This window comes from Desmodus rotundus, chromosome 12 (genome assembly GCF_022682495.2).
Source record: "Desmodus rotundus isolate HL8 chromosome 12, HLdesRot8A.1, whole genome shotgun sequence".
Taxonomy (NCBI): Eukaryota; Metazoa; Chordata; class Mammalia; order Chiroptera; family Phyllostomidae; genus Desmodus; species Desmodus rotundus.
In genome coordinates this window covers 33,066,786-33,087,621 of record NC_071398.1, presented here as the reverse complement: position 1 = coordinate 33,087,621, position 20,836 = coordinate 33,066,786, and the positions used below count along the sequence as shown (strand labels likewise).

The 20,836-nt window shown below is 38.9% G+C and overlaps 1 protein-coding gene and 1 pseudogene across 2 annotated transcripts in view; one reads left to right on the top strand and one right to left on the bottom strand.

Annotated features, from left to right (window-relative positions):
* Positions 1-20,836, top strand: part of ZNF382 (zinc finger protein 382) — an 87,422-nt gene that overhangs the window by 11,323 nt on the left and 55,263 nt on the right. The gene's annotated exons all lie outside the window — the stretch shown is intronic.
* On the bottom strand, positions 16,094-18,352 carry LOC128779663 (high mobility group protein B1 pseudogene; annotated as a pseudogene).

Sequence of the window (20,836 nt, the reverse complement as noted above, 5' to 3'; positions counted from 1 at the left end):
GTGAATATGCCATGTTTTCAAGTGTCCATAAACCATCCTAAAAAAATGACAAAATATTAGGCCACAGTAAAGTCCAAAACATAGAAATGATAAACAAAGTGCTTTGAACACGGTGAAATACCACTAAAATAGCAAGATCAGAAAAATAAATTACTCTTAGTGGCAGTTTGTAAAACCTGTCTTAATAATTTCTGGATCAGAGAAGAAATATAACCTAAAAATGAAGAATTTCTAATAATAAGTGATAACACTGGATATTGGCACACATGGAATTTAGTTAAAGCAGGACTCTAAGGGAAAGGTCATAGCTTTAAATGCTTTGAACAAAAAATAATGAAAATATTTAAGTTAAAAAGATTAGAAGGAAATATGGAAGGAATTCACAAAGATAAAATTTATAACTAATATGACACATCAATAGGACAAATCACTACCCTCAGATCAGGAAAGGGAGAGAACAAATGCAAAATGAAAAGGGGGAAATCCATGGAAACAAAGAAAATTAAAAAGAATCTTGATAAATGCTTTATTTGATTCTTTACAAATAGTTTGTTTATCCATCCATATATATACCATTTTCCATTGCTGTTTACGTGAACATGTCTTTATTACACCATAATTTATAAAGTAAGTCAGAAAATGTACCCTCTTCCTCAATTTACCAGTGAAGTCACCTGTGGCACAAAGAACAATGAGCACCGCCCCCCATAAAGATATCTACATGCTATTCCTGGAATCTGTTCATATATTATCTTACATGGGAAAAGAGATTCTTATGTGGCAAGAGAGATTTTGCAGATGTGAATAATGGTTTTGAGATGGGGGAGATTATCTTGTATTATCTGAAGAGGCGGGGTCAGAGGGAGACGTGAGTATGGAATATGCATACTTCTGTTAGAGAAATATAATATAAATGACTTTGAGGATGGAGATAGGGGACCACCAGCCAAGAAATGTTAGTGGCCTCTAGAGCTTCCAGAAAGGTACCTTGATTTAGTCTAGTAAAACCTTTTTGGATTTCTAACCTACAGAACATTTGCTGTCCTAAGCTACTACATTTGTGGTGATTTGTTGCAGTAGTAGTAGAAAACTATTACACCATCTGAGTTTGGAGTTTTCTTTACAGGAAACTTTCAATTTCCTTAATATAGAGCTTTTGGGGAGTTATTTCTTTTTAAATCAGTGTAGTAAATTGTATCTTTCAAGGAATAAATTTATTTCAACTTAGATATCAAATTTATTGTCATAAAGTTGTTCATAGTATTCCCTTAGTGCCCTTTTAATAACTCTCAGATCTATAATGATGCCCCCTTTTGAATTCCTGATATTGATATTTATGATTTCTTGATCAATATACTAGCAGTTTATCAATTTTATTGATCTTTTCAAAGAATAAGCTTTCAGTTCTGTTGATTTTTTAGTCTAGTTTGCCCTTGCTATTTCAATGATAAGTGATATTATTTATTCTTTCCTTCCTTTGACATAATTTGGTAATTTTCTCTTCTTTTTTATTACCTTAAAATTAACTACATTTAACCATGTGTTATTTAGAAGAGTTCACTTCCACATATTTGAGGACTTTCTCAGATCTTTCTGATGGTTCATTTGTAATTTAATTATTTTGTGGTCAGGGAACGTACTCTGTAACTTCAGTCCTCTTGGATTTGTTGAGACTTGCTTTATAGGCCAATATGTGGACTGTCTTGGTGAATGCTCCATAGGTATTACTATTTGGGGGTAGAGTGTTTACCAGTTAGGTAAAGTAGCTTGTAGTGGTGATCCAACTTTTCTCTATCTTTACTGATTTAGGGGGACATAAATTGGCCTATCAAATATTGAGAAAGAACTGGTCAGATCTCCAAATATAATCGTGGACTTGTCTATTACAGTAGTATGAATTTTTGCTTTATGTATTTTGAAACGCTGTTATTAGGTGCGTGCATATTTAGGGTTGCTATGTCCTCTTGATTAATTGACCCCTTTATCACGAAATGTTTCTTTTGCAATTTTCTTTTTCTTGGATTCTGTTCTCTTTATTAATATAACTCTTTCAGCTTTTTAAAAATGTTGTTTCATGGCATATCTTTTTTTTGTCTGATTAGTTTTGGCTAATTTTGAATCATATAATTTAGTCCTACTTTTTTTTTTTTTAATCTAGTCTGACAATCTCTACCTTTGAGTCTCTGGACTAAGGGTTAGCAAACTATGGCACACAAACCAAATCCAACCACAGCCTATTTTTTAAAAAATATATTTTATTGATTATGCTATTACAGTTGTCCCATTTTTGTCTCCCCTTTCTTCCCCTCCACCCTGTACTGCCTTCCTACCATCATTCCCCCACCTTACTTCATGTCCATGGGTCATACATATAAGTTATTTGGCTTCTCCATTTCCCATACTATTCTTAACCTCCCCCTGTCTATTTTGTATCTACCATTTATGCTTCTTATTCCCTGTACCTTTGCCCCCGTTCTACCCACTCCCTCTCCCCCCTGCATGTGATGGCTATTTCTGTGAATCTGTGCCTGTTCTAGTTGTTTGCTTACTTCATTTTTCTTTTTGTTTTTGGGGTTTTTTTAGGTTCAGTTGTTGATACTTTTGAATTTGTTGTCATTTTATTGTTCATATTTTTAATCTTCTTTTTCTAAGTCCCTTTAACATTTCATATAATAAGGGCTTGGTGATGATGAACTCCTTTAACTTGACATTATCTGAGAAACACTTTATCTGCCCTTCCATTCTAAATGAAAGCTTTGCTGGATAGAGTAATCTTGGATGTAGGTCCTTGCCTTTCATGACTTTGAATACTGCTTTCCAGCCTCTTCTTGCATGTAAGGTTTCTTTTGAGAAATCAGTCTTATGGGAACTCCTTTGTAGGGAACTGTCTTCTTTTCTCTTGCTGCTTTTAAGATTCTCTTCTTATCTTTAATCTTGAATAATGTAATTATGATGTGCCTTGTTGTGTGCTCCCTTCTGCCAATTGCCTTTTTAAAAAATATATTTTATTGATTCTGCTATTACAGTTGTCCCATTTCTCCCACTTTATTCCAGTTTGCCTTGCACACCCGCTCCCACCTGCATTCCCTCCCTTTAGTTCATGTCCACGGGTCGTACATATAAGTTCTTTGGCTTCTACATTTCCTATACTATTCGCAAACTCCCACTGTCTATTTTCTACCTACCGTTTATGCTACTTATTCTCTGTACCCTTTCCCACTCTCTCCTCCCCCAACTCCCCCACTGATAACCCTGCATGTGATCTCCATTTCTGTGGTTCTGTTCCTGTTCTAGTTGTTTGCTTAGTTTGTTTTTGTTTTTTGGTTTTTGAGGTTCAGTTAGTGATAGCTGTGAGCTTTTTGTCATTTTTCAGTTCATATTTTTGATCTTTTTCTTAGGCAAGTCCACTTAAATATTCATATAACAAGGGCTTGGTGATGATGAACTCCTTTAACTTGACCTTATCTGGAAATTACTTTATCTGCCCTTCCATTCTAAATGATAGCTTTGGTGGATGGAGTAATCTTGGATGTAGTTCCTTGCCTTTCATGACTTGGAATACTTCTTTCCAGTCCCTTCTTGCCTGCAAGGTTTCTTTTGAGAAATCAGCTGACAGTCTCACGGGCACTCCTTTGTAGGTAACTGTCTCCTTTTCTCTTGCTGCTTTTAAGATTCTCTCCTTACCTTTAGTCTTGGGTAATCTAATTATGATGTGTCTTGGTGTGTGCCTCCTGGGTCCAACTTCTTTGGGACACTCCGAGCTTCCTGGACTTCCTGAGAAGTTCTTTGCCAGATTGGGGAAGTTCTCCTTCATATATTCTTTCAAATAAGTTTTCAATTTGTTGGTCTTCCTCTTCTCCTTCTGGCACCCCTATGATTCAGATGTTCGAACGTTTAAAGATGTCCCAGAAGTTCTTAAACGTCTCCTCATTTTTTGGAATTCTTTTTTCTTCATTCTGTCCTGGTTGAATGTTTCTTTCTTCCTTCTGCTCCAAACCGTTGATTTGATCCCTAGTTTCCTTCCCTTCACTGTTGGTTCCCTGTACATTTTCCTTTATTTCACTTTTCATAGCCTTCACTTTTTCCTATATTTTGTGACCATATTCAACCAATTCTGTGAGCATCCTGATTACCAGTGTTTTGAACTGTGCATCTGATAGGTTGACTATTTCTTTGTTGCTTAGTTGTATTTTTTCTGGAGCTTTGATCTGTTCTTTCATTTGGGCCATTTATTTTTTGTCTTGGCATGCCTGTTATGTAGTAAGGTGGGGTGCCTTAGGTGTTCACCAGGGCAGGGCAACCCATGTGGCTGCATTGTAATGCTGTATGTGGGGGAGGGGTGAGAGGTAACAGTGCCCCTTGCTCTGATCTCTGCAGATTTTCAGTCACTTCCCTCACTGCCCACTATCCAATTAGGCCCTTCTGGTGCTGATTCCAAGCTAAGTGGGTTTGTGTACATTTTAGGACCCTGTGGGTCTCTCCAATGAACTCTGCTGTGAGGCGACTTTCTCCCACTGCCGCCTCAACCCTCACAGGTGTTTTCAGTCAGATGTTTTGAGGCTTTATTTCCCCATACTGTAACCCTGGGTTTTGTGGTCTGGCTGGATCCCCAGTTGTTCATCCCATTTTATCTGCACGTGAATGTAGGACCGCCCAGTCTGCAATCTGCTGCCTTGCTGGGTCTGCCAGTCACTGCCTTGCCTGCCCCAGCCCTCCAGTCACTGCCTTGCTGTGAGTCCTCTCCGCCTGGCTGCCTGTCTCCACCCCTCCTACCAGTCTGGATAAATGTTTCTTCTTTAACTCCCTGGTTGTTGGACTTCCATACAGTTCAATTTTCTCCCAGTTCTGGTTGTTTTTTGTTTTTAAATTTGTTGTCCTTTTGGTTGTGTGAGGAGGCACAGTGTATCTATCTACGCCTCCATCTTGGCCAGAAGTCCCTGGATTTTCTATGTACACTATCGTGTGATCTACAAACAATGACATTTTTGCTTCCCCCTTTCCAATTTGATGCCTTTTATTTTATTTTTTTACTTGTCTGATTGCTGTGGCTAGGACTTCCAATACTATGTTGAATAGGAGTGGTGAAAGTGGATGACCTTGTCTTGTTCCTGATCTTTGTGGGAAAGTTTGTAGTTTTTGCCCATTGAGTATGATGTTGGGTGGAGGTCTCTTGTATATGGACTTTATTAGGTTAAGGAATGCTCCCTCTAGTCCCACTTTGCTGAGTGTTTTTATCATAAATGGGTGCTGTATCTTATCAAATGCTTTTTCCACATCTATTGATATGATCATATGATTTTTGTCTTTGGTTTTGTTTATATGATGTATTACGTTTATTGATTTGCGAATTTTTTACCATCCTTGTAACCCTGGGATGAATCCCACTTGGACATGGTGTATGATCTTTTTAATGTATTGCTGGATGTGGTTTGCCAGTATTTTGTTGAGGATTTTAGCATCTATGTTCATCAGCAATATTGGCCTGAAGAGTTCTTTCTTTTTTGCATCTTTATTTGGTTTGGGGATTAGGATGATGCTGTCTGCATAAAAAGAGTTTGGGAATCTACTGTCTTCTTGGAATTTTTGGAATAGTCTGTGAAGGATAGGGGTTAGCTCTTCCTTAAATATTTTGTAGAATTCTCCTGTGAAACCATCCAGTCCAGGGATTTTGTGTGTTGGGATTTTTTGATTACTGCTTCAATTTCGTCAGCTGTTGTTGGTCTGTCCAGGCTTTCTGCTGCTTCTTCATTCAGTTTTGGAAGATTATATTTTTTCTAGAAATTTGCCCATTTCACCTAGGTTTTCAAATTTCTTGGCACATAGTTCTTCATAGTACTTTCTTACAATCCTTTGTATTTCTGTAGGGTCAGTTGTAGTCTCTCCTCTTTCATTTCTGATTGTGTTTATTTGGCCCCTCTCTCTTTTCTTCTTCATGAGTCTGCTTAAAGGCTTGTCGATTTTGTTTATCTCTTCAAAGATTCAGCTCCTGGATTTATTGATCCTTAGAATTGAGCTTTTAATCTCTACGTGTTTAATTATGCTCTGATCTTGGGTTATTTCCTTCCTTCTACTTCTCTGGGCTGTCTTTGTTGTTCTTCTTCCAGTTCTTGTAGGTACAGGGTTAGGGTGTTTATTTAAAATGTTTCTATCTTTTTTAGGTAGTCCTATATCACTATGAATTCCCTCTCAGGACTGCCTTTGCTGTGTCCCATAAGTTTTTGGTTGTTGAGAGTTCATTTTCATTTGTTTCCAGAAACTTCTTGATTTCTTCCGTGTTCTCAGTCTTGACCCATTCAATGTTTAATAGCATGCTATCCAGTGTCTATGAGTTTGAGTGTTTTTGAGTTTTTTCCTTGAGTGTTGTTTCTAGTTTCAGTCCCTGTGGTCAAAGCAAATGCTTAATATGATTTCAATTTTCTTGAATTTGTTAAGTCTTGTTTGGTGTCCTATCATGTGGTCTATCTTTGAAAATGTTCCATGTGCTTTTGAAAAGTATGTGTATTTTGCTTCTTTGGGATGAAAGGCTCTTTCTATATCAGTTAAGTCCATTTGATCTAGGACATTGTTCAATGCCACAATATCTTTGTTGATATTTTGTTTGGAAGATCTATCTATTTTTGACAGTAGGGTTTTTGAAATCCTGTACTAATTGTGTTGGTGTCAATATCTTTCTTGAAGTCCTCCAAGATTTTGTTTATGTATTCGGGTGCTCCTATGTTGGGTGCCTATATATTTACAATGTTTATGTCTTCTTGATGGATTCTTCCCTTGAATATTCTGAAGTGACCTTCTGGGTCTCTTTTTATGGCTCTTTTTTTGAAGTCTTTTCTGTCTGATATGAGTATTGCTACCCCAGCTTTTTTTTTCTGTCCATTTGCTTGGAATATTTGTTTCCAGCGCTTCAGTTTCAACTTGTGTAGGTCTGTTGTTTTTAAGTGGGTCTCTTGTAGGCAGCATATATGTGGGTCATGTTTTCTTATCCATTCAGCTATTCTATATCTTTTTATTGGAGCATTTAATCCATTTACATTTAAGGTTATTATTAATAGGTACTTATTCATTGCCATTTTTTTCATACCTTTTTCCTCTGTATCTCACTCTCTTTCTTCCTTTTCTTCAAGCAGCCCCTTTAGTATCTCTTGTAGAGCTGGTTTGGTGGAGGTGTATTCCTTTAGACTTCTTTTGTCTGGGAAGCTCCTTATTTGGCCTTCCATTTTAATTGAGCGCCTTGTTGGATCAAGTAGTCTTGGTTGCAGTCCTTTGGTTTTCATAACGTGGAATATTTCTTGCCATTCTCTTCTGGCTTGGAACATTTCCATTGAGAAGTTAGCTGCTAGTCTAATCAGGGCTCCTTGTATATTATTTCCTGTTTCTCCCTTGCTGCCTTTATGATTCTCTCTTTGTCTTGGAATTTTGCCATTGTAATAATGATGTCTCTTGCAGTGGACCTCTTTGGGTTCCTCTTGATTGGGTCTCTGTGTTTCCTGGATTTGTGTGACTTTTTCTCTCATCAAATTAAGGAAGTTTTCCATCATTACTTTTCAAACAGGTTTTCTATCTCTTGCTCTTCTTCTTGTGGCATCCTTATTACATGGATATTATTACCTTGCATGTTTCTTGCAGCTCCCATACCACCTCTTTGTTCTTTCTGAGTCTCTTTTCCGTTTCTTGCTCTTTCTGTGAGTTTTTTTCTACCTTGTCCTCCAGCTTGCTGATTCAATCCTCTGCATCATCCAGCCTGCTTGTAATTCCTTGTAGTGTGTTTTTTATTTCAGAAATTCTATTTTTCATTCCTTCTTGGTTTTTGTTTCTAGTTTCTATTTCCTTTTTCATACAATTGTAGTTCTCACTCAGTTCATTGTAGTTGTCTGTGAGTTCCTTGAGCATCTTTGTAACTATTATTTTGAATCTATATCTGATCGTTTTCTTACCTCCATTTAATTTAGGTCTTTTAGTGGAAAGTTCCATTTCTCTTGATTGCTTGTTCTTTTTTTGTCTCCCCATTTTAAGTGACTCTTTTTGTTTGTTTCTGTGCTTCCTGATGTTTCACTTTGCTAGCTATTTTTGTAGGGTGAACTTCTATTGTAGGAATTCTATAGGGTTCAGTGGCATGGTCTCTTTGACCTGCTTGTCTGGATGCTCTAGGTTTGCCCTTTCTTCTGTTTGTGTGGGCTCTCTTGTACTTGGGTTTGTACTTTTGGTGGTTCCTTTGTTGTTGGTATACTGATGTTCGCAGGTCCCACCTATTCTCATGTGTGATCAGTGGCAGGGGGTAGGCAAAATGGATTAAGACAGCGGGAAAATATTTTTTGGGATTTAAAGTACCAGGAAGTAGTGAAGAGATAGGGGATTGTTTGGATGAGTATAGTGTTGACTGTGATATTTCACCCAACTGGCCACATTTTATAAAAGGTGAAAGAGAGATAAGTCTCTTGTTAGAGGGGAGAAGAATTGTGAGCTCAATGCAGAAAACAGAGCACTTGTGGAAGGTTAGATGATGAGATATAGTGAGAGTAAGGATAGAAAGTAGGAGTAGTGTGAGAGGGAATAGAGTTAACCATAACAATATTAATGCTCAGGATTAAAGTGAAGTGGGCTAAGATCAGGGAGGGTTGCTGTGTAGTATGTACAATTGTATGGAACAACGATTATTTACAATAGTACTGGAACAACAATAATATGACAAGAAATATATAATTTACATAACCAGAATAGAAAGTATATGATCAAGAGTAGTGTGTTATTGGACATGAGTGAAGTGAAAGATGGAAAATTAAAATAGAATAAAGAGAGAATAAGGAAAACCATTCAAATGATACAATTAAATAGAGAAATAAAATGAGGAAAACTAAACATAAGGAAGAGAAATAAAAAAATACTAATAAAATAAAAGTGATAATAATAATACACATAAACAATAAAATGTCAGCTGTATGGCATAGCAAAGTGACATTTGTCTCAGTTTCTCAATTTTGGGGGTTAGCTTTGTGCTCCCTCTTTGGATCTGTCTCTGGACCTTTCTTAACTCCACACGTTATTGCCTCACTTGGTGAAAGAAAAAAATGGAAAAAAAAGAGGAATGAAAGAAAATAAACCTTCTACTGACTTTAAACCTGTTCAGCAAGTTCTGCTGATCTTCCTAGATGCCACAGGAAGAGGGGGGCTGGGCTTCACTTTTCTCCCTTCCTTTGGTTTTGAGAGGATGGGGCCAGGTCTGGGCTGCAATAATCACGGTTGCCCAGCCTCTGGCCCAGGTGTTCTGTGAGCTGCCAGGCTAAAATCAGCCACTCAGTTTCTGGGCACACAGTGAGAGTCAAACTTGGGCGGGTGGTTCCATTCACCCACTCAGCCACTGTGCACGCAGCACAAGTCAAGCTCGGGTGCATGGCTCCACTCAGCCACTCAGTCTCTAAGTGTACAGTGGGAGTCAAGCGCCGGCGTGTGGTTCCACTTAGCCACCCAAACTATTGATTTGAGTCCCGGTTTCCTTCCCTTCACTGTTGGTTTCCTGTAAATTTTCCTTTATTTCACTTTTCATAGCCTTCAGTTTTTCCTATATTTTGCAACCATACTCAACCATTTCCATGAACATCCTGATTACCAGTGTTTTCAACTGTGCGTGTGATAGGCTGGGTATCCCTTCATTGCTGCCTTGCAGCACTGTATGTGGTAGGGGGGAGGGGTCCAAGAGGGAACAATGCTGCTTGCTCAACTCTGAGCTGGCTTTCAGTTACTTACCCCTGCTACCCACTAGCAAATGGGCCTTTCTGCTGCTGATTCCCAGGTGGGTGGTTTTGTGTTCATTCTAGGACCCTGAGGGTTTCTCCAACAGACTCTCCTGTCAGGATGGGAGGTTCTCCTGCCACCTGAACCCCCACAGATATTTTTTTCTTTTTTTTAATATATTTATTGATTATGCTATTACAGTCGTTCCATTCCCCCCCCACTCCACTCCATCCTGCCCACCCCATCCCTCCCACATTCCCCCCCCCTTTAGTTCATTTCCATGGGTCATACTTATAAGTTCTTTGGCTTCTACATTTCCTACACTATTCTTACCCTCCCCCTGTCTATTTTCCACCTATCATCTATGCTACTTATTCTCTGTACCTTTCCCCCCCTCTCCCCCTCCCACTCCCCTATTGACAACCCTCCGTGTGATCTCCATCTCTATGGTTCTGTTCCTGTTCTAGTTGTTTGCCTAGTTTGCTCTTGTTTTTGTTTTAGGTGTGGTCGTTAATAACTGTGAGTTTGCTGTCATTTTTACTGTTCCTATTTTTGATCTTCTTTTTCTTAGGTAACTCCCTTTAACATTTCATATAGTAAGGGCTTGGTGATGATGAACTTCTTTAACTTGACCTTATCTGAGAGGCGCTTTATCTGCCCTTCCATTCTAAATGATAGCTTTGCTGGATACAGTAATCTTGGATGTAGGTCCTTGCCTTTAATCTTGGGAAAAGTAATTATGATGTGCCTTGGTGTGTTCCTCCTTGGGTCCAGCTTCTTTGGGACTCTCTGAGCTTCCTGGACTTCCTGGAAGTCTATTTCCTTTGCCAGACTGGGGAAGTTCTCCTTCATTATTTGTTCAAATAAGTTTTCAATTTTTTGTTCTTCCTCTTCTCCTTCTGGCACCCCTATAATTCGGATGCTGGAATGTTTCAAGATGTCCTGGAGGTTCCTAAGCCTCTCCTCATTTTTCCGAATTCTTGTTTCTTCATTCTTTTCTGGTTAGATGTTTCTTTCTTCCTTCTGGTCCACACCTTTGATTTGAGTCCCAGTTTCCTTCACATCACTATTGGTTCCCTGTACATTTTCCTTTGTTTCTCTTAGCATAGGCTCCATTTTTTCATCTACTTTTCAAACAGATTCAACCAATTCTGTGAGCATCTTGATAACCAGTGTTTTGAACTGTGTATCTGATAGGTTGGCTATCTCTTCCTCGCTTAGTTGTACTTTTTCTGGAGCTTTGAAGTGTTCTGTCATTTGGGCCATTTTTTTTTTTCTTGGCACGTCTGTTACTTAAAGGGGCGGAGCCTTAGGTCTTCACAGGGGCAGGGTAAGGTTGGTTGCTGCGCTGTGACGCTGTATGTGGGGGAGGGGCTGAGACGGAGCAATGGTGCCCGCTTCACTCTTCTCTGGATTTCAATCTTTCACTCTGCTACCCACAATCAAACTGGGCCCCACTGGTGCTGGTTCCCAGTGGGTGGGCCTGTGCACACTCTAGGCCCCTGTGGGTCTCTCCAAGGACCTCTCCTGTGAGGCTGGGAGTCTCTCCTGCTGCCGCCCCAACCCCCACGGGCATTTTCAATTCGAGGTCTGAGGCTTTATTTCCCTGAGCTGGAGCCGTGGGTTGCTTGGTCTGCTTTGCTTCCCACCGTTCGTCCGGTTTATCTGTGCATGAATGTGGGGCCGCAGGGTGCTACCCGCCGCTCTGCCTGCCCGTTCTCCGCCACTCTGAGTCTGGCCCTCTCGGTTTATCTGCACGAATGTGGGGCCGCAGGGTCTGTCAGTGGTCAGACTGCCTGCCCCTTTCGTCCCACACTCCGCCAGTCTCGGTCCCGCCACAGCCACGTGAGTCCTCTCCACCCCGGTGCCGTCTCCGCCCCTCCTACCGGTCTGGATGAATGTTTATTTTTTATTTCCTTGGTGTCGGACCCCTTGCCGTTCGATTCTCTGTCAGTGCTGGTTGTGGGAGGAGGCGCAGTGTGTCTACCTACGCCGCCATCTTGGTTCTCTCCCCCCACAGATATTTTAAGTCTGAGGTTTTGATGCTTTATTTCCCCATACTGGACCCTGGTTTGAGAGATCTGTCTCACTCCCCAGTTGTTCCTCCTGGTTTATCTGCATGCAAATGTGGGACCTCCTGCTCTGCCAGCTTCTGCCTCCCTCCACCTGGTCTTCCAGCCGTCACCTTGCTGCAAGTCCTCTCCACCCCAGCTGCCCATGTCCACTGCTCCTACTGGTCTGGATGAATGTTTCTTCTCTAACTCCTTGGTTGTTGGACTTCCATACAGTTTGATTTTCTGGCAGTTTTTCTGGTTATTTTTTGTTCTTAAATTTGTTGTTGTCCTTTTTTTGGTTGTGTGAAGGTGCAACGTGTATCCACCTAAGCCTCCATCTTGGCTGGAAGTCCCCAGTCTGTTTTTGCATAGGCGTTGAGCTAAGAATGGTTTTGCATTTCTGAAGGTTTACAAGTAAACAAAGAAGAATATGTGATAGGGACTGTCTGTCATGCACAGAGCTTAAAATATTCACTATCTGACCCTTTCCAGAAAATGTTTCGTGACCTAGATTGGCCATTTATATAGGATGCAGTTATTATGTTTTAATCTATTATCTTGTCATATGTTCTTTCTTTCTTTTCTTTTTTTTTTGGAGGGTGGAGGATTGCCTTCTCTTGGATTAATTTGTGTTTGTTTAGTATTTAATCTTCACTATTTTTAGTATTCCACTTATTTCCATTATGGGATTATTAGCTGTACCTTTTTTCCTGTTTTGATGTTTTAGGGGTTGTTCTATGGTTTTTAATGTGCTTATTAAAAAAACTTATCAGTGTCTTCCAATAATTGTTATACAACTTCACCTATAATGCAAAAATATTACAACATGATAATTCCATTTCCCTTTGCCATCTTTTCTTCTACTGTCATGTATTTTACTTCTAAATATGTTTAAACCACACATACTCTTCTTTCTTTAAATGGTCAATTATCTTTTAAAGGAATTATGAAATTAAAAAATAACTTTTTATATTTACTTGCAGATTTACCATTCTGGCACTCTTCAGTCCTCTGCATAGAAGTTTTTACCTAGTATCAATTTTTTTTTTTCTGTGCCTGAAGAACCTTCTTAACATTTTTGTATTGACTAACACAGCTTTCTGGGGCAGAATCCTTTCAGGTTTACTTTGTCTCAAAAACAAGACAGAAAAATAGAAAAACCACAACTTTATTTCACCTTTTTTTTTTTTGAAAGATTTTATTTATTTATTTTTAGAGAGACTGAAAGGGAGGGAAAGAGGGAGAGAAACATCAATGTGTGGTTGCCTTTCATGCACCCTCTACTGAGGACCTGGCTCACCTGCACCCCAGGCATGAGCCCTGACTGGGAATAGAACCAGCGACTCTTTGATTCGCAGGTCGGCACTCAGTCCTCTGAACCACACCAGCCAGAGCTTCACCTTGTTTTGAAAGGTTTTAATTGCATAGAGAATTACAGTTTTATTTCAGCATTTTAAAGCTACTGTTTTGTTGTGTTCTTATCCATTGTTATTAATGGGAATTAACCTTTTATTTTATCTTTTTATTGTTGTTCTATTATGGCTGTCCCAATTTCCACCTCTCTGTTGTTCCCCCTGCCCCTCCAACTGCTCCCACACTCCCACAGTCATTCCCCACCCTGTTCCCCATGTCCATGGGTCATTTATACCTGTTTGTTGATTAGACCCTTCACCTTCTTTACCCCTTATTCTCCACCCCACCCCTGTGTCACTGTCAGTCTGTTCCTTGTTTCCATGACTCTGGTTCTTTTTTGTTCATTTGTTTGTGCTATTCATTAGATTCCACTTCTAGGTGAGATCATGGCTTTTGTCCAGGAAGTTCATGGCTCCCTGGCTTATTTCACTTAGCATAATGCTCTCTAGTTCTATAGATAAAGAAGTCGCCAAAAGGTAGGAGTTCGGTCTTTCTTTCTGCTGTGTAGTATTCCATTGCGTAAATATACCACAGTTTATTGAACCACTCATGTACTGATGGGCAAAGGCTGTTTCTAGCACTTGGCTATTGTAAATGCTGCTATGAAAATAGGGGTGCATAGGTGCTTTTGTATTGGTGTTTCAGGGTTCTTAGCAGTGGAAATGATGGATCAAAAGATAGTTCCATTTTTAGTTTTTTGAGGAAATTCCATACTGTTTTCCACAGTGGCTGCACCAGTCTGCATTCTCACCAACAGTGCACTAGGGTTCCCTTTTCTCCACAACCTCTCTAGCACTTGTTTATTGATTTATGATGGCCATTCTGACTGGGGTGAAGTAGTATCTCATTGTGATTTTAATTTGCATCTTTCTGATGGCTAGTGATGTTAATCATTATTTCATATGCCTCTGGGCCCTCTGTATGTCCTCCTTAGAGAAGTGTCTGTTCAAGTCCTTTGCCCATTTTTTAATTACATTGTATGTCTTGTGGTGTTGAGTCATATGACTTCTTTCTATATTTTGGAGATGAAACCTTTGTCCAAGGTATAATTGGCAAATACGTTTCCCATATAGTTGGTTCCCTTTTCATTTTCCTGCTGTTTTCTTTAGCTGTGCAAAAGCTTTTTAATTTGATGTAGTCCCGTTTGTTTAGCTTTTCCTTTATTTCCTTGCCCTAGATGGTATATTGGCAAAAATATTGCTGTGTGGGATACCTGACATTGTGGGAGGTGCCCTGTCCAGGAGACTTCCTCCCGGCTGCCTTGGATGAGAAATAAATTGTCCCAGACACAGTCCTGCTGTTCTGGTGGGAAAGAGGGTGGTGATTCCCTTTAGTGGGGAATGCCCCAAGCCCTTCTCCCAAATGGCCTTTATTGGGAATGCTATGTTTAGGTGTATACAGCATACATGCATAGCTCATCAATCAAGGTCAAAAAGGCTATAATCATACAAAAACAGGTATTATCTATAGATAACAATTGAAGGAACACAGAGATTTGTCAAAGGTCAGGGTCTGTTAGTCATGCTGATGCCAGAGGGTCTTTAAGATGTGTTTCACGAGATGAGTAGTTTACTCCTTATGCCTTGAACTTAAACATCCAGTTTATATCAACAGAGCTATACAAAGCAAAGCAGAGCAGGCTTCAAAGGATACAATGTATTTATCAGGCCTGATTCCCATGGGAACCCTTGGCGTTAGAGCCGGGTCATGTCTGCCACCTGCGTTACCTGGTTTTCCAGGGACACTCACTAGCCCCTTTCAGAGTCTGCTCTCGCAGGGCTGCAGCAATCTTTGAAACCACACAGAGTGGTCCCCAACATGACATTGCATTGTACTGCCTATTATTATCTCTAGGGCTTTTATGGTGTCAACACTTATGTTTAAATCTTTTATCCATTTTGAATTTATTTTGGCATATGGTGTGAGTTGATGGTTTAGTTTCATTTTTTTGATGTACCATTCCTCTTCTGCTAATACATTTGTTGAAGAGGTTATTTTTACTCTATTTTATACTCCTGCCCTCTTTGTCAAATATTAATTGACCATAGTGACATGGGTTTATTTCTGGGCTCTCTATTCTGTTGTATTGTTCTGTGTGTCTGTTCTTATGCCAGTATCAGACTCTTCTGATTACAGTGGCTTTGTGATATAGTTTGATATCGGTTATTGTGATCTATCCTACTTTGTTCTTCTTTCTCAAGGTTGCTAAGGATGTTCAGGGTCATTTATGGTTCCATATAAATTCTTGAAATATTTGTTCTAGACCTTTGAAATATGCCATTGGTATTAAATAGGGATTGAGTTTATCTATATTGCTTTGGGTAGTATGGACATAATAATGATGTTGATTCTTCCAATCTATGATCATGATATATGCTTCTCTTTATTTGTATCTTCCTTAATTTCTTTCTTCAGTGTCTGTGCTTTTCTGAGTACAATCTTTTACCTCCTTGGTTAAGTTTATTCCTAGGTACTTTTTTTGTTGTTGTTTTTGCTATAGTAAATGGGATTTTCCCCCCTAGTTTCTCTTTCTGATATTTCATTGTTGGTGTACAACAATGCCTTCTATTTCTGAATATTAACTTTGTATCCTGCTATTTGGCCAAATTGACTTAGTAGGTCAAGTAGTATTTTGTTGGAGTTCATAGGGTTTTCTATTTATACTATCATGTTGTCTGCAAATATGACAGTTTTATTTCACCCTTTCCAATTTGGATGCCTTTTATTTATTTTTCTTTTCTGTTCACTGTGGCTCCAACTTCCAATACTATGTTGAATAAAAGTGGTGAAAGTGGACTCCCTTGTCTTGTGCATGATGTTAGGGGGAGAGCTTCTAGTGTTTTCCCTTTCAGTATGATGTTGATTGTAGGTTTCTCATATGTGGCCTTTATTATGTTGAGGTATGGTCCCTCCATTCCTACTTTGCTGAGTACCTTTATTATAAATGGGTGCTGTACTTTATCAGATGCTTTTTCAGCATCTATTGATATGATCATGTGGGTTTTATTTTTTATTTTGTTTATGTGGTGTATTATGTTTATTGATTTGTGAATATTATACATTCCTTGTATCCCTGGGATGAATCTCACTTGATTGTGGTGTATGATCATTGCTGGATCTGGTTTGGCAATATTTTGTTGAGGATTTTAGCATCTATGTTCATCAGTGATATTGGCCTGTAGTTTCTTTGTTTTGTCTTTACCTGGTTTGGGAATTAGGGTACTACTGGTCTAATAAAATAAGTTTAGGAGTCTTCACTTTCTTGAATTTTTTTAGAATATTTTGAAAAGGATAGGAGTTAGCTTATTTCTAAATGTATGGTAAAATTCTTCTGTGAAACCATCTGGCCCAGGTTTTTGTATGCCAGGAGTTTTTGATTACTGCTTCAATTTCAGTAGTTGTTATCGATGTATTCTGTCTTTCTGCTTCTTCTTGACTCAGGTTTGGAGTATGATAATGTTTCTAGAAATTTGTCCATATCACCCAGGTTTTCAAATTTCTTGGCATATAGTGGTCTTATAATCCTTTGTATTTTTGTGGCATCTGTTGTAATTTTTCTTTTTTTCATTATGATTGAATTTCTTTGGGTTCTCTCCCTTTTTTTCTTGATGAGCCTGGTTAAAGGCTTGTTGATTTTGTTTATCTTTTGAAAGAACCAGCTCCTGGATTCATCGATTCTTTTCATTTTTCTTTTAGTCTCTCTGTCATTTAATTCTGCTCTGATCTTGATTATTTCCATCCTTCTACTTGCTCTGGGCTTTGTTTTTGTTCCCCCAGTTCTTATAGATGTTGAGTTAGGTTGTTTATTTGAATTTTTTCTATCTTTTTTTTTTTTTTTGGTAGGCCTGTATTGCTCTGAACTTCCCTCTCAGAATTGCCTTCGCTGTGTCACATAGGTTTTGGGGCTGTTGCATATTCATTTTTATTTTTTTCTAGAATCTTTTCCTTCTGTGATCTCATTGTTAACCCATTCATTATTTAATAGCATCTCATTCAGTCTCCATGAATTTGAACACTTTTGAGATTTTTCCTTTGGTTGGTTTCTAGTTTCAAGCCATTATGATCTGAGAAGATGCTTGATATATTCCAATATTCTTGAATTTATTGAGGCTTGTTTTGTGTCCTACTATGTGGTCCATCTTGAAAGTGTCCCATGTGCATTAGAAAAGAATGTATATTTTGTTTCTTTGGATGAAAAATTCTACATATATCAATTAAGTCCATTTGATCTGGAGTGTTGTTCCATGCCACAATATCATTGTTGATTCCTTGTTTGGAAGATCTATCCCCTACTGTGAGTGTATTTCTGTTGATATCTTCCTTGAATTCCTCCAAGATTTTCCTATATACTTGGGTGCTCCTATTTTGGCTGCATATATGTTTACAATGGTTATATCTTTTTTTTTTTTTACATTTCAATATTTTTCTTTAAAAGGAGTGAGTTGTATACAGGGGGGTTAAAATTCTTTATAGACAAGAAAAAAACTGCACTAGAACCAACTTATTCATCATCTTCTTCTTCATCTTCCTCCTCCTTATCCTCTTCATCTTCTTCCTTTGAAGCAGTATCCTTTTCGTATTTCTCCTTCAGCTTAGCAGCTTTCTTTTCATAAGGCTGCTTGTCATCTGCACAGTGTTATTCCACATCTCTCCCAGCTTCTTTGCAATATCACCAATGGATAGGCCAGGATGTTCTCCTTTGATTTTTGGGCGATACTCAGAACAAAATAAGAAAAAGGCTGAAGGAGGCCTGTTGAGTGCATTGGGATCCTTGATCTTCTTTCCCCTTCCCCCCTTTAGGAGGAATATAAGTTTTCATTTCTCTTTCATAATGGGCCTTGTCCTCCTTTGCCATATCTTCAAATTTTCCTTTCTCTTTAGCAGGCATGGTCTTCCACCTCTCTGAGCACTTCTTAGAAAACTCTGAGAAGTTGACTGAAGCATCTGGGTGCTTCTTCTTGTGCTTCTCCCAGCAAGTTTGCACAAAGAAAGCATATGATGGCATTTTGCCTCTTGGCTTCTTAGGATCTCCTTTCCCCATGTTTAATTACTTTTCCTCAGTGAGCACAGAGTCACGCAATGCCTGTCCAGCTTGCACTTGCCCTGGCTCTGTCTCTCTGGAGCTCAATGTACTGCAGTGGCTGTCTACAATGGTTATATCTTCTTGACGTATTATTCCCTTAAGTATTATGAAGTGTCTTTTTTCTCTTTTTATAGCTTTTTAAAAAATAATCTGTTTGGTCTGATATAAGTATTGCTACCCCAGCTTTTCTTTTCATATCCACTTGATTGGAATTTTTTTTTCCCATCTCTTTACTTTTAGTCTGTGTAGATCTTTTATTCTGATGTGGTATATTGTAGATAGCATAGATGCAGGACCTGTTTTTTTATCCATTCAGCTACTCTATGTCTTTTAATTGGAGCATTTAATCCATTTACATTTAAGGTTTTTATTGATAGGTACTTATTCACTGCCATTTTTTTCCTTTGTACTTATGGTCCTTTCTGTCTCTCTCTCTCTCTCTTTTACTTCATGTTCTTAAAGCAGTCCTTTGGCATCTCTTGCAATGCTGGTTTGGTGGAGGTGTATTCTTTTAGCTTTTTTTTTTTCTTTTCTTTTTTGGTCTGGGAAACTCCTTATTTTTCCATTCATTTTAAATGACTGCCTAGCTGGGTAGAGTAGTGCCTCTCTGACTTGTAGTGTTTCTTTTGAGTAATCAGCTGATAGCCTTATCGGAGCTTTCTTATATGTTACTAGCTGTTTCTTCTTTGCTGTGTTTAAGATTCTCTTTGTCTTTAAATTTGCCATTTTAATTAAGATGTATGGGTTTTTTTTAAACATATTGTATTTTATTTCCTTAAGCACAGGACTCCTTCCTTCTTCTTCTTTTTAAAAATTTTTTATTGTTATTCAATTATAGTTGTATGCCTTTTCTCCCCATCCCTCCACCCTACCCCAGCCGAACCCCCCTCCCCCACCTCCACCCTCCCCTTTGATTTTGTCCACGTGTCCTTTATAGTAGTTCCTGTAATCCCCTTTCCCCACTGTCCCCTCCCCACTCCCCCCTGGCTATTGTTAGATTGTTCTTAACTTCAATGTCTCTGGTTATATTTTGTTTGCTTTTTTCTTCTGTTGATTATGTTCCAGTTAAAGGTGAGATCATATGGTATTTGTCCCTCACCACCTGGCTTATTTCACTTAGCATAATGCTCTCCAGTTCTATCCGTGCTGTTGCAAAGGGTATAAGCTCCTTCTTTCTCTCTGCTGCATACAATTCCATTGTGTAAATATACCATAGTTTTTAGATCCACTCATTTGCTGATGGGCACTTAGGTTGCTTCCAGTACTTGGCTATGGTAAATTGTGCTGCTATGAACATTGGGGTGCATAGGTTCTTTTGGATTGGTGTTTCAGGGTTCTTAGGGTATAATCCCAGCAGCGGAATTGCTGGGTCAAAGGGAAGTTCCATTTTTAGTTTTCTGAGGAAATTCCATACTGTTTTCCACAGTGGCCTCACCAGTCTGCATTCCCACCAACAGTGTACTAGGGTTCCCTTTTCTCCGCATCCTCTCCAACATTTGTTTGTTGATTTGTTTATGTTGGCCACTCTGACTGGTGCAAGATGGTACCTCATTGTGGTTTTAATTTGCATCTCTCTGATGGCTAGTGATGCTGAGCATTAAGATGTGTTTTGTAATGTGCTTCTTTAGTTTCATCTTGTTTGGGGCCCTTGTGCTTCCTGCAGTTGCATGACTTTTTCTCTCATCAAGTTAGATAAGTTTTCTGTCATAACTTTTTCAAATAGGTTTTCTATCCTTTGCTTCTCTTCTTACCTTCTGGTATCCCTACAATGCAGATATTATTACATTTCATGTTGTCCTTCAGCTACTCTTACACTGTCTTCATTCTTTTTTAGTCTTTTTTCATTTTGTTGTTCTGTCTGGGATTTTTTTTTTCTACCTCATCCTCCAGCTCACTGATTGAATCCTCTGCTTCATTTAGCCTGCTTTTAATTCTTTCTATTGTGTTCTTCATTTCAGATATTGTATTCTTTATTTCCTCCTGGCTCTCTCTCTTTTTTTAAAAAAAGACTTTATTTATTTATTTTTAGAGAGAGAGGAAGTGAAGGAGAAAGAGAGGGAGAGAAACATCAGTGTATGGCTGCTTCTCATGCACTGCCCATGGGGGATCTGGCCTGCAACCCAGGCACGTGCCCCAGCTGGGTATCAATCCGGTGACTCTTTGGTCTACAGGCCAGCACTCAATCCACTGAGCCACACCAGACAGGGCTCCTCCTGGCTCTCATTGATAATTTCTATGCCTTTTTTCATGCTGGTGTAGTTCACAATAAGTTTCTTATATCTTTCCTGGCACTCTTTGTAGTTCTTACTGAGCTCATTGAGCATCTTTATAAGCATCATTTTGAAATCAAAATCTGATAGTTTTCTTGCCTCAACTTCATTTAGCACTCTTCCTGGGAATTCTTCCTTTCCTTTTGATTGTCAGTTGATTCTTTGTCTCCCCATTTTAGGTAACTCTTGTTTGTTTCTGCTTGTTAGACAACCTGCTTTGACTCCCTTTCTTTTTGATGTGACCTTCTGTGGTAGGAGACCTATGTGATTCTGTGGTGCAGTCTCCTTGA